We start from the raw sequence: 17,859 nt of genomic DNA on the forward strand, positions 1-17,859 counted from the left end.
TTTATTTTTTCTTCTTATCAAATTTTGTACTTGATTCCTGTTCGGTTTTCATATATATATATATATATATATATATATTGATAGATAGATAGATAGATAGATAGATAGATAGATATTTACTGAAGACTTCACAGTACATGCGTTACCATACTGATCAATGTCGGTGACAAATCAGTATATGTTCCCTTTTCTCTTACTGTCATCTCTCTCTCTCCCCCTGATTCATCTTCCCTATTCTCTCTTTTCTCCCTTCACGCCCCACTTATTTCCCTCCCACCTTTACATTCAGCCTGCTCTCTCTCTCTCTCTCTCTCTCTCTCTCTCTCTCTCTCTCTCTCTCACACACACACACACACACACACACACACACACACACACACACACACACCTTGATCCATCTTCCCTGTGTCTCCTTTCTTCCTTTACACCCCACCTCTTTCACCTCCATCTTTTTCTTACACCCTGCTGACTCACTCTCTCTCTCTCTCTCTCTCTCTCTCTCTCTCTCTCTCTCTCTCTCTCTCTCTCTCTCCCCTTTAACCAGTTCACCTTGCATTCCCTGTATCTTTCTTTTTTTATTTTTTTTATTTTTTTAGCCTGACTTCTCTTTCATTCTTTATTTCTTCGTCCTTCACACTCTCCTTCTCATATTACTTTGTTTTTCTGTTTTTCTGTTTTCTTATTCATTTTCTTTCTCCTTTGAATTTTCACTCGTTCATTGTTTTCACTTATTCTTTCTCTCTTTTGTCTTACATTTCCCTGTTTCACGTTTCCTCGTCTTCACTTTTTTCTTTCCATTTTCCTCACACTGATTCCTTTTCCTTTTTTTTCTTCATTCACTTCTTTTTTTTTCTCTTCTTCCCTTTTCTCTCTTCTTTCTTTCCTCATATCGTTTATTTTTTTATCCCTACTTCCCTTTTTCCATTATTCTCTCTCTCTCTCTCTCTCTCTCTCTCTCTCTCTCTCTCTCTCTCTTTCCCCTTTCGTTTCTTAGTCCTTTCATCTGCGGATCTTTTATTCTTTCATACCTCTTTTCCTATGGTTACTTTTTCTTATTCTTTTTCTCACTCTTTATTCAACTTTCTCTACTTTCTGTGTCCCCATCTTTTCCTTGCCTGTCCCACTTCCTTCCCACATTTTCCTCCTTTAGTCCCCTCTCACTCCTTTCCCTTTCGCTCTCTCTTTCCACCCGCTCTCCTCCCATCCTCCGTCATCCCACTTTCTCACCTCTTTCTGTTCGCATTTTGTCCCTCTAAATCAGTCTTCTCCCATTCCTTGTTCTCCCAGTCTCTCCCCTCTCACATTCTCTCCTGTCACACTTTTTTACGCCCATCTTTTCGTCTCAGTTTTTGCATCCTCTCTCCCTTGGCTAATTCACTCTTCACCCACTTATATTTTCTCTTTCACTTAGCTTCCTCCCCATTCTCTCTCTCTCTCTCCTCTCTTCTTTCTTTTTTCAGTTCCAATTTTTACTTCCTCGTCTCTCCTTCCCTTCACACTTCCTTAACTTAATCACTTTTTCACTTGCTCCTTCATTGTTTCCTTCCCCTCGCTCTTCCTTCCTTCCATCATTCTCAAATCGTCTGTCTGCATATTTATCTCCTATAGTTCAATTAGTACCTTATTTTCTCTTGGTATCTTTTATTCACACCTTCTCCTATCTCTTCTTTGTCTCATTCCCTCCTATTTTCCGTCTCTTCATATAGTTTTTTCTCCTCCATCTACATTTTTCTCCTCCGTCTCTTTGTTTTTCTCTATCTGTATTTTTTCTCTCCTCCATCTCTCCCTTTCATTTCATCCTTTTTGTCCCTGATGGACTCTTCTTGCCCTCACTTTTTCATTTCCGTCTTCTCTTAACCTCTGCTTGTCTCACCATCTTTTCTGTTCTCTCTTTTCATATTCTTTTTCACTCTATCTCTTGCCACATACATCACTGCCTTCTAAGCTGTGAGGAATCAAAGTCTCTCTCTCTCTCTCTCTCTCTCTCTCTCTCTCTCTCTCTCTCTCTCTCTCTCTCTCTCTCTCTCTCTCTCTCTCTCTCTCTCTCTCTCTCTCTCTCTCTCACTTGTCTGATTAGTGCCCCTCCTCTCATTGATTCACTTCAGTTTCTCTCTTCTCCGTAGTGGTGCATTACTCACCCTATCATAGCCATTGACTGTGGACTGCACTTCTGAACTCGCTGCCATTATCCCCACAACATGAAGGAGGGCATGCAGCACCCGTCTAGCTACAGATTCTCACTAATATTTCTTCCATCTGTCAAATGCAAGAGGTATCTGTAATTCTCAGTCCTTCGTGTACAAGATTAGACAACTCTGGAAATGGCGTCCTCTGTCTTTCTTTTCCTCTGGCATTGACTTCCAAATGTACTGTGCCCAGGTATCTCTAAATGAAAGAGTCCTTGTGTGTGTGTGTGTGTGTGTGTGTGTGTGTGTGTGTGTGTGTGTGTGTGTGTGTGTGTGTGTGTGTGTGTGTGTGTGTGAGTATTTACTTTTTTGAAAGGACAGGTTTTTTTGGTTCCTAGCCTTTGGATCTTTTTTTTTTTTTTTTTTTTGCATTAATCATTTTGCTATGAGAACGTCTCTTATATTATTTTCTATAATTTACAGCACTAACAGAGATCTTCCTTATTCCCTACACTCAGTATAATTAACTTGTTGTAGGAAAATGAAAATTAAAGAGACGTCACTATGCTCATGGGCTAAGCTCTAAACTATCTTAACTGTACCCAACCCAACCTAATCTAACCTAACCTGACCAAACGCACAGGCAAGCAAAGTTTCATAGCTCTTTATATTCATCCCCAGTGACAGTGGCCGACCTGTCATCTGAATAATGGAGTGGGTTCATTTTTTTCATCCAAGCTGCTTTGTTACTTGTTAAACCCAGGACTGGTTCGGTGGGGGCTTGTGGGCTTTTGTTGGTTGTGTTGTGGTGGTGATGGGTGTGATGGTGGTGGTGGTGGTGGTGGTGGTGTTGGGGAGTGTTTTTGTTGTTGTTGCTATTGTTCTTATTGTGTTTGCTGTTGCTACTGTTGAGGCTGTTCTCACTGTTGTTACTTCTGCTGCTACTGTTGTTTGTGTAAATATTGTCTCTATTGTTGTTGGTGATGATGGTATTTGTGTTAACTGTGCGTTATTTCCTTTCATTTTCTGCTAATGTAGTGATGTGGATTACTGTTTTTATAGTGTGGTGCTGATATCCGGAGCCCTTAGTGTATTGTTGATTGATTTGGCTATTCTGACTGTTGTTATTGTCGTTGCTGTTGCGCTTGTCATTGATTTAGTCGATTAATTGTTGTGGCTTTGGTTCCTGACTGATTATGTTTTATTGATGTCGATGATGCATTTCTTTTGCAGTATTATTAATTCAGTGACTCTCCCACCCCCATCCCCTGTCACTCCCCTTTCCTCTCTCCCCTCCCCGTTCCTCCTCCCCCCGTTTTCCCCTCGCTCATTCCCCTCTCTTCCACCTCCCCTCCCGCCCCATACCTTCCTCCTCCCCCAACCCCTTTTCCTTCCTCCTCTCATTTCCATGTCCCTTCCTTCCCATGCTTCTCGCCTTCCGCATTCCCCCTCCTCCCCCATTTCCTCTTACTTTTTCCTTGCCCTTCCCTTTCCAATTCTCTTTACCCCCTCCCCTTCTCCTTCCCTTTGCCCTTCCCCTTCCCCTCCCTTCTTTCCCCTTTTTCATCCTCATACGGTTTCCCCTCTCCATCCTTTTCTTATTTTCTTTTCCAATCCCACTCCAACACACACACACACACACACACACACACACACACACACACACACACACACACACACACACACACACACACAAACAACAAACACCCCCACACCTACACCCACACACAAACCCCTTCAGACACTCCTTCCCTCCACAAACAAACACCACAACACCCCCTCCCCAACACACAAACACCCCCTCAAACACAATACACTGCAAGACTCTAATGACTATCCATTGACAATACCACAGCACTAATGGTAATGAGGGTGGGTTTAATTGGGTCTCTGGAAGCCTGACAGTTACATATTAATACTTGGAGTGTTCACCCGTAAGAAAATAAATGGATCGTGTGTCAATGTTGTTCTCTCTCTCTCTCTCTCTCTCTCTCTCTCTCTCTCTCTCTCTCTCTCTCTCTCTCTCTCTCTCGGATTAGCTGGAATAGAATACTAGAGTTGTCCCTGCCATGAGAGGAGTTAATAGTGCTGGTATTAACACTCCCATACTCCTCTACTCACCTTCAACTTAATAAAAATCACCTGGCGATAGCTGGAATGGAAAACTGTATTCAATTTACTATCACCCGAAGGAACAGGGCCACTCCTACACCTTGACCACTGTCGTAGGTGCATAAAATTAGAGAACCCTTAGTTAGGAGGTGGGAATGAGCCTCCTTAGTTACTATACTCTGTTCACTTTAGCTTGGAGTGAAATTGCCATCTCTCCATCTTGAGTATTGAGCTTACATAAGAGATTAATACTAGAATATGGTGCTAGTCACGAAGAAGTTCTATGGAAAGGATGCTGACCCGTACTTTTGTCCTATTCTACCGCTGATCTACGGGAAGTAAGCCGCAAAAAATAAAAAATCTCCGCCATGTTAACCCCTCCATCCCGAGGACGCCCTTTACGTTTTATTCTGGCTGTGTCTAGGCAATTTTCTTCACCTTAGGACAGGCTTCTCGAACTACAGTAGAAAGGTTGGATACACTGTACTTCCTTCACTAACCCCTTCAGTACATGGCTGCCTCTCTAACTAAATAAAATATAGCCTGGTATTAGCAAGAACAATATTTTTCTTGTTTTTCTATCGTATCTCCTTTTACTTCTTTTGTCTCTCACTCATTTTTTTTTTTTTTGGGGGGGGGATCATTCATCTTTTCACTTCTTTCACTTTTCTCTTTCATTTAATCGGAATGAAGTGGTTGAACGAATAAACTAGGCTCACATCAACGCTCCAGCCTGACTACCTCTGGCCACCACTTGAGCTGAGAGGGCTGGGGATCCTTGTCAGGGTGGAACCAAGGCGCTGTGGACATGTTCTCACTGTGAAATTATTAATAATTCGTCTATCTGGCGAGTCGCTAACCTTTTGCTCTCATGGAACAACCTAAGTTTTTTCTTTTTTTTACTAAGACTTGCACTAAAGGATTATACATGGTGGTTCATATATAGCTCTCTCCATTACTTCGATGTGTAATTTCTCGTGTGTTGCGGGAAAGACTTCGTCAGCGTTATCAATGTTCTACCCTCCATAGTTCATAAATTTCCTTCTTACCCAGCCACACCCACGCCCACACCAGCAGACTGAGCCGTCTTCGCAATACATACTGTAAGATACTGTACTGCAAGGTGAGTTTCTATTTAGCATTGTTTACCGATCCCCCTTTAGGCTATTAAGTTCTGATTTACCCAAGAAATCAAAGGATCAAAGTCTCATCTATCAACGCCTTCGTAACGATGGCTTTCTTTTCTGTTTTACTTCTTTTTTTTTTTCTTATTCTGCTGGTGTCAGACGATTTTTATTCAGCTTTGGGAGACTTCTCGAAGTGAAGGAAAATTTTTTTTTTTTTTACGCTAACCTCCTAATGTCATGACGTCATATATATATATATATATATATATATATATATATATATATATATATATATATATATATATATATTTGGAGAGTTGGTGGCATTTATAAACAAAAATCCACTTCCTCCTTTTGCCACTAGGGCTGTCTCCTTCCCTGTATAAACTCGCCTGGAGGCAGCAAGGACTGAAATAAAACACGTCATGGGACTGAAGGGGTTATTATCGACTTTTCTGCTATCGTAGTGCCAGCTGTTTTTTTCCTCCACCAGCGAAGCTGGACGGACGTTATGTAATCACCCGTGTCTGTCTGTGTACAACATAGCCTACCCCAAAAAGTTCTCATCGGATTCAGTGAAATCTAGTGGACAGGTGGGCAGTGGGTCAAGGAAGAGCCGATTCGATTTCGAGGTAAATCCGGATCCGGATGCGGGAATATATCATATATCTTATTCGCGTTGACGGAGGTATGCGCCATCTGAAACTGTATATCCGATAAGACGATAGAAGTAACTGACTATGTGAGACCTTAAAAGCATTCGTGTGGCAGAAAAGAGGAATCGCAGAATAAATTTAATCGGTCTTGTTGGAGGTATATGCTGTCAGAGTGATTTCAAGTATTCATGGGCATTTTTAGCAGAACAGATAACATTATTTGAGTTCCATTAAGTAAATTAAAGCACTTTGGATTCTATGTAACCATAGCATCAAAAATATAAATTGTCACAGCAACTTACTTCGTTTAGTATATTAACCTTACGAATATTTGTAAAGTATGACACACTGTTTTCCGTCCAGCAAACAACCCAGTGCACCCTTGATTCAATAAATGACATAAATAATTTATTCATACAATCAACAATCTATATGCTTTTCTGCGTATAACAGTCGGCCATGATATACCCATTATTAAAGTAAATCCTCTTTACATATCAGAGTTGTGTTCGAAAATTATTTAATACCAGGTATTGTATTCTGAGGGGAAATTGATAAACTGGCTACATATGAAACAATGGAATCGCAATAGGCAACCATATTGTAAATTACTGTGGACATAATTCCAAAAGGAGTTATAAAAATGCAGCATATACCCTGTGCGTACTGCATGAATCCATGTGCAATATCCGCTCTTTTGTATGAACGAATTAGCCTCGCTGTTATTTCTCTTTGTATATTACCCCCGCCAACGAAGTTGGAGGAGGTTATATACTCACCCCTATTTTTATGATTTCTCAAAAGATATATATAAAAAAAAAAGTTATTAATGGATTTTAATGAAACTTTGTGGATATGTGGATCATAGACCAAGGAAGAGTTTTTCTAAATTTTTGTCGTGATCTCAATTCCAGTCCCTTTTTAGGACTGCTTTTCTTGTTTGTTTATACACGAGAAGTCTCAAAAAATTATTGATGGATTTCACTTAATTTTTTTTGGATATATGGGTAATGGGACAAAGAAGAGTTGATTAAATTTTGATGGTTATCTGCCTTGTCTGTATAGACGCTGGTGGAGATTAATTTTTCACTTTCTTAGTGCGCTTAACTTGTTTATTTATTTGTTTATTTACTTATTTATCTATTTATTTTTACTATAGTTTTATGTGTATCGAGTGTGCCTCGTTGAGCCACCTTCTGTGCAGACTGTAGTATGTCTGCCTGTTGTCGCCGACTCTAACATTGTTATTGTTGTGGCAGCCCCAAGCTCACTGGAAGGGCGAATCCGGTACACTGCAGGCTAAGTTGCTCCTCTCCTGCAATTCACCATCCCTTTCTCGGCAAATAGGGAGGGAGATGAAGGATGTTTATATAAGCAAGCGGTGGATTCGCACTTCGATCAAACGATGCCTTTTACTTTTACTCTTACTGTCTCCAGACGTTTCTAAGATGGATAAAACGATCTGGTGGTAATCTCTTTTTACTATAACTTGTCATAACTTGCACTCCCTCCATCTTAAATACTGAATTGCAACGACAGATTGAAACTATAATGTAAGTTACGAGCATTTACTACGGAAAGGATATAAATCCTCAGCATAGTCTTTTTTCTTCCATTAAACTAAGCAGAGAAGTGCAAAGAGATGAAAATATGGGCCAAGTTTACATGAAAGAACTATGGCGCCCAAAGCGGGTCACTGCTCATCCCTACTGCTCAATATTCACTACAGAGACTCCGTCCAAAGAAGACTAAATTTATAGCGCGTTTGTCTAATTTGACGAGGATCTCTAACCCATTTCCGCTCAGCAAATGGCTATGGTGTAGTCAGAACGGAGGATGGATTTGACTAGAATCCAAGGCGATTAATTCTTTCTTCATAGTTTTGGCTTATCGAATGACCATGCAACCAGGATTTACTATGCAAGTTGTAGGAGTGGCCCAGTTCTGTCATGTGAAAGCAAAAAAATTATAATGTGAGAGAGAATGTCACTTGATTATTACTGTAAGGTATATGTTTCTTAGTCTGATTTTTAGCTGACTGCTTTGAATTCATCATCATTATCACTTTCTAGAAATGAATGGACTGGGAGGGATCCAGAAGCAGAACGCTACAGTGAAAACTTTTAAAAACTACCTAAGAAGGCCTAAAGTTCACCAGCATTAGCATCTAGGTCTTCATAAAAATGCCATGTATGTATATTGATAGAGAGAGAGAGAGAGAGAGAGAGAGAGAGAGAGATTTACAGTATATAAGTACCATCTACAGTCACTCGCTCACTATCACAAGAACACAAGGGTTATGACCCAGAAGCAGGATGCATAGGAAAGGTCGAGGTAAATATTCTGTTTATTACTGTAGCCTACTGCCATTTTGGGTTCACATAATAAACAGCTTGCAATATTGCGGGTTGAGCCTCGTGTATGTATGCCGGTATACCGTAAACTTTGACTGTCCAACAATGATGAACCAAATAAACATCTGGGGAGGGCGAGGGGGAAGGATGGCCAAGCTTTTGTTATTTTTGTTTTCAGGGTTGCCCAGGTTTGCATTAAATCCTAGGGCAAAATTTTCTCTGGCCTTTATGAAGATTCAATGCCTTGCCCTTGAACTCTCGAGTTCCAACGACTCGCTCTTAAGTGAATAGAATTGTTAGGCTTTTCTTGGATGATAGAATTGTCACGACTACGAGAAGGTTAATGGTGACAGCATTAGCACTTGTAGCCTTCTGTGGTTCATTTTTAGCATCATAAAATTGTCTGATCTTTGCTGAAATAGAACACTTGAGAAAATGCGACTATGAGATAATTCACTTTAGTTGTGCAGCCGCATATATGAATGGTAACCTGACGCAACCGTGAGAGCCACATATTTGTGTCCTACCTTTGATATCTTTCTGCCCAAACCTTGACAAAGAAGATCAATTTAGTATTAAATTTTCATTGTTAGGCTAGATCGGGTTAGGCTTAGGTTTTGTAATACCCATCATTAAGGCTCCGTAATAAAACACAGAAATTACCTTTTTATTTCTCCATGAACACTGAAAGGCCTGAGTTCTTTCTTTTTAAATAACCAAACCATGTGATTCTCTTCAAAGAAGGCACAATTACTCAGTTGTCTTTAACCTCTTCGGTCAGAGGCTGCCTTTCAGTATCATTCCGGCCACCCTCCCCCATCACACAAATCCACCCTGCCACGCCGCACCATACCACACCACACAAATCCACCGCCCCCACCACATGACACAACCCCCCCCACACACACACACACCACACCGCGTCACACAAACTCCCCCCCCCACACACACACACACCACACCGCGTCACACAAACTCCCCCCACCCACACACACACACCCCTCATCACAAAAATCCACCTTCTCACACCACACCACACAAATCCACCCACTCCACACCACACATAATCACCTTCCCAGATCACATCACACTAGTTGAATTAACCGAAGGCCTCTAAAGCTCCCGCATCGAGTTCTTTTGTCCTTGATTATATGAGGAAGAACTGTTTAGATGGCTGGCTTTGGAGATAAAATGATAAGGTCAATGGATATAAGTATGGGAGGAAATGAGGTAAGAAAGCATGGATGAGAGAGAGAGAGAGAGAGAGAGAGAGAGAGAGAGAGAGAGACAAATGGTAATTTTGAACCTTGAGGTAGAATGAAGAGTGAAATTTCAAGAATGTGAAGGGTGATGATGATGATGATGATGATGATGATGATGAAATAGAGATGTGCATCATGACAACAACAAAGATAATGATGACAGTGTTGAGGTTAATGATACTGATAATGATGACGATGAGCACGATAGCGATGACGATGATAGTGACGATGATAAGTACGTAGACCCACCAAGCTCCGGCAACATATTCTTTGCGTGTTGCGAGGGGAATTGCAAAAGAGTTACTCGTTTGCACAAAATGACTGCCATCCCATCACGTCGTTCAAGTCGATTGCAGTAACGAGGCAGGAACGGCGCACGCTGGTTCTGACATCCCCGTTTACGTTCACCCAGTTACGTTCTGCTGCCAGTACGTTCAGTCATTGCGTCTTTTGTTTAGGTTTATTTATCATGGTCATTCACTTCCTTTCCCCTCTTCCCCTCACCTTTTTATGTTCATCCATTTCTTTCGTTCATTTACCTTCATCCGTTTCTTTTATTCATTTACGTTCATCCATTTCTTTCAATCACTTACGTTCATCCATTTCATTCATTTCCGTTCATCCATTTCTTTTATTCATTTACATTCATCCATTTCTTTCATTCATTTCCGTTCATTCATTTCTTTCATTCAGTTACATTCATCCATTTCTTTCATTCATTTACCTTCATCCATTTCTTTCATTCATTTACCTTCATCCATTTCTTTCTTTCATTTACGTTCATCCATTTCTTTCATTCATTTTCTTTCATCCATTTCTCTCATTCATTTAGGTTCATCCATTTCTTTCATTCATTTTCTTTCATCCATTCCTTTCATTTACGTCCACCCATTTCTTTCATTCATCTGTTTATATTCATTCATTCCTTTCACCCGATCATAAAAGGGTTCATGGTACCGGTATTAACACTCTCAGGCTCATATACCCACTCAGCTGAATGAAATCGTCTGGCTGGAAGGGAATAGTAGAGTTATCCCAATCTTTTTAAGGTTAATGATACTAGTTTTTCTTCTTCTTTTTTTCGAATCATATGCAAGCAGGTGAATATAATCGTGTGGCCTTGAATAAAAATAATACTACAATAGAGTTACCCCTATCATGAGACGATTGACCCCTTCAGTACGATAACCTCTTGATTTTTTTTTACGATTTTCTTCAGCTAAGGACAGACTTCTTGTAAGGGTTAGTGAAGGGTAAGGCTCGCGTCCTCGCCGGTAAGGAAGCTCCCTAACACCTCTTCTTTAGAAATTTAGTTTTGGATATGGCTGCTTAATATCCTTTTGTATGTTAGTTATTCAGAGTATGGCAGTACTGGATAGACTTATGTAGCACAGAAAAAGGAAATGAAGTGTAATAAACAAAATAAATCGGTTACTAAAAGGTGCTAGGGAGCCTTCTCAACCAACGAGATTACCAGCCGATATTTAACCCCCACCAGTAAAGAATGACTTCAGCCCCTTGGGTCCGAGCAATGCCCACCATTAACCCATCGTTATTGACAACAGACGAATTTATTTAAAATTAGATGGCCCCTCCTATTGACGGAGTTTTATAAAGGCTGTATCTAATTATTCTTTTATTTAGGTTTTTTATTTGATATTCAGCACAAGCCCCGACACTCTGGGGAACATTGTCGCTGTAGGTCAAGCAGGGAAGTATGCGTGAGAGCAAAGGGTTACAGTGAAACATTTATGGTATAAAAGGTATGGGAGCAATTATTATTACAAGCACAGTAATGAACAAAGAGATACAATGACACATACGTGGGACAAAGTTGTTGCAGTAGTTATCAATACAAGTTTAGGAAGGAGCAATGGGATACACTGACACTTCTAACCCCTCCAGTTATGAAAAGTCCCCCCTCAGATGAATAAAATCATCCGGATAAAGCATAGAATAAAATGAAATGTGCTTCCCTGCCCTGATTAAGTTACAAAAAAATAAAAGTCCTTCGTCGTTGAGAAAGTGTTAACTGAAGTAGTAAAGGGTTGTGATCACTCTTCTCACATCTTAACCCCTTTTGCAGGAGGACCTCATTTTCCTTTAGTATTTGCTGCTACAATACGATTTTATTCAGCTTAGGAGAGCACCCTAGTTGTGAAGGAGTTAATGAAAATGATCTAACTCGTATAGTTCGACAAATCTTTTCGGCTTGAGAGAGCAAAAATAGTGAATATGACGTCCTCAGGTGTGTGTGTGTGTATATATATAAATATACAGTATATATATATATATATATATATATATATATATAGATATATATATATATATATATATATATATAATGTGTGGGTGTGTGTGTGTGTGTGTGTGTGTGTGTGTGTGTGTGTGTGTGAACCAGAATTTAAAAAATCCTGCTTAATGTCAGACATGTTTAGCTCAAATTGTACCATACTAATGGATTGGCGGCATTATGCATTTGCATTATCTTTTTGAATTTCGCTGAGTTGCAGAACTGATTCATATTATTTTTACGCTTTATGCTCATTCTTGTTTCACAGTTTTGCAGTTTTGCAAATATTTTAAAAATACTGGTATGATAATTTCATAAATGCGAATGTTAAGTGACACATGAATTAAAATGATGATTTTTTTTTTTTTTCCTCAGCACCAACGTTTCACAACAACAAAGGGTTTGCAGTACTGGATGCCACCTGTGGTTTTTACGAGTTCCGTTTCAAACACTTCAAAAAATAAACCGTAAGCAAAGACTGTAAACTACTGAGTATACGTAACTGACCATGTTTTAATAAGTATCCATAGTCAAATGATCATCTACATCCAGGGAGGATGGATTTTAAAGTGAACTCTGTTCGTTGGATGAGTTAGTATTATTATTCTTGACCGAAGAGTGCACTATCCCTTATTTAAGTTTCGTACCGAATCTTACCTTTAAAATTTAGTAAGTTATAATCCAACCCATAATCCAGTAGCCCATGTGCGAGCAGCGATGACAAAATAAATGAAACAAAAATTATAAATAAAGACTGACAATAATACCCCTTAGAGACCATCACAGGAGTGTCTTCCTCAGTTCCTGCCGCGCACGATCTCTACATCGACGGTTCCCTGCAAGCAGATAGGAGTGCTGAATGCGCCATTTACCCACCCTATCTGGAACCACTGGAGGGAGGCTGGGTTGGCCACAGACTACCGAATTCGTCTAGCTCTACTTACTGTGAGCTACAGAGACGCTTGCATGCAGTTAGTCTCCTCTCTCAGCGAAGACTACTGTAAATGATGTAGTTATGTGACTCTCAGGTTGCCCTTTAAGCCATCTCGTCTCCAAAACCCACATGCAACCGCTTAGTTCAACAAATCTTACGTCATTTAGTTTCAGCTCATGAATTTTCTCTTACAATACAGTTCTTATGGTTTCCTTCGCATGTCGGAATTGCAGCCACTGACACTGTTGATCTCGCGAAAAACGCCTGTGGAGGCGGTAGCTCAGTCTGTAGAGAGGTGGCCTGCAGTCCTACCGGACCCAGGTTCAAATCCTCGCTGGGACAGGGTACAGGTTAAGGATTTGAAATTAAGAAAAGCAGGCTTTGCTGATCTCCCAGAAGACCAGCCGACATGTCGTAATAATACCCCCGCTAATACCAATACACCAGTCCTGTATGAGACAGCCCAAGCTTGTATTCAATATGGATGGCGGGTGTTAGCGCCGAAGTGGTGACATGTAGAGGTGTATGGTACGTAGGAGTTCTACTGGGCCATGGCAGCAGGCTGTGAAGCCTATGCCCAGAGTCGGACACATAAAAAAAAATGATGATGAGACATCCTCCTTCCTTTGCTATAAAAAGAAGATACATTCAGCTTCTTTCTTCCTACACTCTATGGCAGGAACGTTGAGCGGACTCAGAATGTGTCCATCTAACACTATGACCACTTCCGTTAATCTCCTCCCAAGTATCGTCAACATGGACTTATGGTTTGCAGGCACAGTGTTGTGTCTGCTCGACTTCGGCTAGGATATCGCCCTGTCTGGCAAGTCTCTGAGGCAGAGGACGTGCCCCACGTCTCCTCCTGCAAATTATGTGACCGTCCTAATGCCAACAGTCTTCAGCATTTCTGCCTTGAGTGTTCATCAGTCAGTGACCTACTGCCTCAGGGACAGTCCCTGACTGATGTATGTAATTATCTACTCACCGACAGTCATTTAGATACCATTCTAGTGATACCTCCACACTTTGGTGGATGCTAACTCCTGTATTGTAATCTTCATTATAAATATGTAACAAAACAGCGTGCCCTGCGAGACACGAGCTCCCATGTACATAGTACATGGCCTCGTGGTTCTCTTACTAGTGTCAGGACGCTACATTATCATAATACAGTACATAATAGCTGCTAGGTACTAGGTATGTCGCTCTGTGGGAGTAATAAATTGATTAAAATAAAAAACAGCTATCTATCGCAACGCCAGACTGATCGTAGTTAAGCCTCGACCGGCAAGAAGATAAATTTGAATCCTTGAGAAGAGACATGGCACCTGAGTGGGAAGCTTCCATGTCGAGACCCAAGCTTATATTCGCTTGGGGCTGCCACCTTTACCTCGGCGACTTGATCTTGGTTCTTACACCTTGATAATTCTCTAATGACCGGGAACAACTCTGGCATTCTATTTCAGCTCACACCAGGCAGTTTTATTCACCTAAGAGTGAGTCGTTAGGGCGTGAGAATGTTAGCACTGTTACCATTACCCCTGTCAACTCAAGTATTATATTTCAGGCACTGTTACCTTTAATCCCCTCCAGCATCATGTTCCAGCTAACGCCAGATGATTTCGCACATCTGAAAGTGAATCACAGGAGCGTGTGTTAATATTCTCTTTGGTGTTATTTATAGCTTTTTAACACTTTCCGCCCATTTCCGTCATTTGTAACATATTCTTGCATCCTACGGTGGTTTTATTCAGCTGAGAAGAAGTGTTTCGGGCGGGAGGGGGGGGGGAGGTATTCATTGGCCCTTTGCAACTTAAGGTTTCTAAGTTAAGTAAAATTGTCATCTTAGTTAATTGATAAGCAAGCCTGCCGGTGGAAGTCAGACCAGAGGCAGTTCTCACAGTCACTGATTTTTTGTTAAGATGCTGACCAATGAAACATTTCACTCTTTGATTTTCCGCTTCTAGTTACTTTTGGCAGTAACTGTTAACTACAGTAGTGCCCAACACATCAACATGAACATTATTAGAACGATTACCAGGGCATCCTTTGCGAACTCAGATTGTCGCCCATGAAATTACCTTGTTACGAGTGCAGGAACCAGTACTAGGAGTGCTATTGGCGGAGCTTCAATGGAATCCTTAGAGAACTTTATATTTTACTAATGGCTCTTACTGTGTTGGATGGGAGAGAGAGAGACAGTTTAGAGCTTGAATTCTTTATTTTTTCAAGCGTTTCTGGCTACTTAGTGTCTCACTATGATCTTGTGCTGTGGATTATCTTTCCCTTAAGGTGAAAATAAATCACCTGAAGCATCCGTAGATGATCAAATAGCAGTGTTCGGATTCCTTGTTTACTTTCGTTGTTCAGTGTTGGACGCAGTATCAGATGTGTAAATTACTCTCTGCCCGCCCAACGCTCTCCCATTACCATATGCGACTAACAATGCGCAGTGTTCGGCATGCATTTTTTTTTTTTTCTTTTTTTTTTTTTTGTCTCACTGAGGCTTGAGTTCTAGGTGGCTTTGAAGATTCCGTCACACCACTTCCTTAGCAAGTTATTCCCTGCATTACACCTTAGCTTCTCTTGTTTGTCGTTGATGCAAACTATGTGGGCATTAAAGCGACGAAAATAATACACAAGATGTATTTAAAATTCAATATGCAAAATAAATCGCGAAAGAAAAGATGCAACGAAACCTCCTTAAAGTACGCTCCTCAATGGTACGGTGATTGTGGCAAGGTGAATATGTTGTCAATACTGCATGCACAACCATCTCTCCCCTACCGCTAGAATAAGATTATGAGAGAGAACTGTTCGAATTTCATTATGCCTTATCTCGGGCACTGGTGGTGAATTATAACTGTGTGAATATGTGTGAATTACCAAGTACAGTCAAATACAAAAATACGTTCGCCTCCCCTGCCTCTATCTTAGTACCGGGATTATACATGTTTAAATGATACAGGTGACAGTGACGCATATTACCAGCCACACATGAATGATTATATGCTCCCTCTGTCCATAACGCACAATGAAGCGTCTATAAATCCAACGATGAGACAGAGAGACAGGAGAGGCAAACAAACTTGGGAATCTGTACTGCTGCTGACATAAATAACGATCCACCGCTTAACGATAATTAAGAAGGAAGTGAACAATGAATTTATAAACTCGGTAATAGTATCATCGAATCCCCAGCAAACCTTTTCAGAATATTGTGTAAGAGTTTCGTGACCATTCGCCAATAAAGTGAGCAATATTACTATCCCCTTCTGAACGCATACACCTTCCTCCCACCGCCACCCCAGCCCTACCCACCAATCTGCAAATCCCATACAACACGCAGGTAACCATTTTTGTTTGGGGACAGTATATGATTCATGCATGTGTGTGTGTGTGTGTGTGTGTGTGTGTGTGCAATACTGTAACCATATATGTGGGCGCACCAGCTAGCGAGAGTAATCCTCCAACCATCTCATAAATACTGCATTTGACCCATAATGTGTGATATATGAATATGTGTGCGTGCGTTAGTCATTCTATGTGTGTGCCTATGTGTATGTGTATAGCAGTGTATGTATGTGTGTGTGCGTGTATCAGTGTTTTTATGTACTGGTGAGCATAATCCAGCTGCTCATAAATACAGCACTGGGACCATTATATGCTAAGTATGGATATGTGTGTGTGTGTGTGTGTGTGTGTGTGTGTGTGTGTGTGTGTGTGTGTGTGTGTGTGCAGCAGTACGGTACAGTATATGTGTGGGTATATGTACGTATCAGTTTGTGTATACATGATACTAAGTCGAGTAACCTACCTTTGCTCTCTCTCTCTCTCTCTCTCTCTCTCTCTCTCTCTCTCTCTGTATGCGTGCGTGTGTGTGTGTGTGTGTGTGTGTGTGTGTGTGTGTGTGTGTGTGTGTGTGTGTGTACTAAAGAGAGTAATCCATTACCTCAAAAATATTACAGGGGAGGCATTATGTGCTATATATACGTATGTATGCAGATCTATATGTGCGTATATTTATGTATCAGTGTGTGTCGTATGTATATAAGTATGACGTGTATGAGAGTGTATGTATGTGTACGTACAGGCAATAGTAATTAGCCACCCTATAAATACATCAGTGGGGCCATTATGTGCCATGTACTATGCATCAGCCCTGGTCTTCAGCACAAACACATTCGTTATTGATGCACCTTACTCCTCATGCTTTCACTCGCTCAATCTCTCCCTTACTTACTTACTCACTCACTCACTCGTTTTCTTACTGACTCATTCACATACTCATTCACTCACTTATTATTGGTCAAACTTGCATTCAGTCCTTCTTTCATGCATTCTGAGTCTCCCTCTCTTTTATGTTTTCACTTTCTTATTCATTATTGGGTTTGCTGTCGTTCATGCTTTCCCGCCTTCATTCATTCATTCATTTATTCATCCATTCATTTTGTTTATCCGTGGTTTAGTTATTTAATATTTAGTATTGTGTGAATCGATCTTTCTTCCTTTGCACTCATTTGTTTATGGATTATCCCTTGTCCTGAGACTTTATTCATTATTTTTTATTTGCTTTCCATTAACTGTGGAAATCGTTCCTTCCCACTTTTTCCTGTTTCTTCTTTATTTTTCCTCCTCTTTCTTTTATCCTCGCTCTCTCCTTCTTTATTTCCCCTGGTGTCCTTAGCTTTTAGTGTCTTCTTATTTGCTTTTCCCTTTATTTTTTATTTCCTTCGCTTTCTCCTTTCTTAATCTTCTCAGCTGTTTTCTTTTATTTCACATTTATCACCCCATTCTCAGGTGGAAAAGAAAAACGTCATGCTGATCGCGGCTTCCATTCACTTTACTTCCTTGCCTTCATAGCACCAGCCACTTACTTCCTTGCCTTCATAGCATCAGTTACTTTACGTCCTTGAATTCATAGCACCATCCACGTTACTTCCTTGCCTTCATAGCACCACTGACTACTTCGTTGTGTTGCATCACTACGATCGC

The sequence above is a fragment of the Coenobita brevimanus genome, chromosome 96 (assembly GCF_032717465.1).
Source record: "Coenobita brevimanus isolate Jiangsu-jjx chromosome 96, ASM3271746v2, whole genome shotgun sequence".
In the NCBI taxonomy this organism is placed as follows: Eukaryota; Metazoa; Arthropoda; class Malacostraca; order Decapoda; family Coenobitidae; genus Coenobita; species Coenobita brevimanus.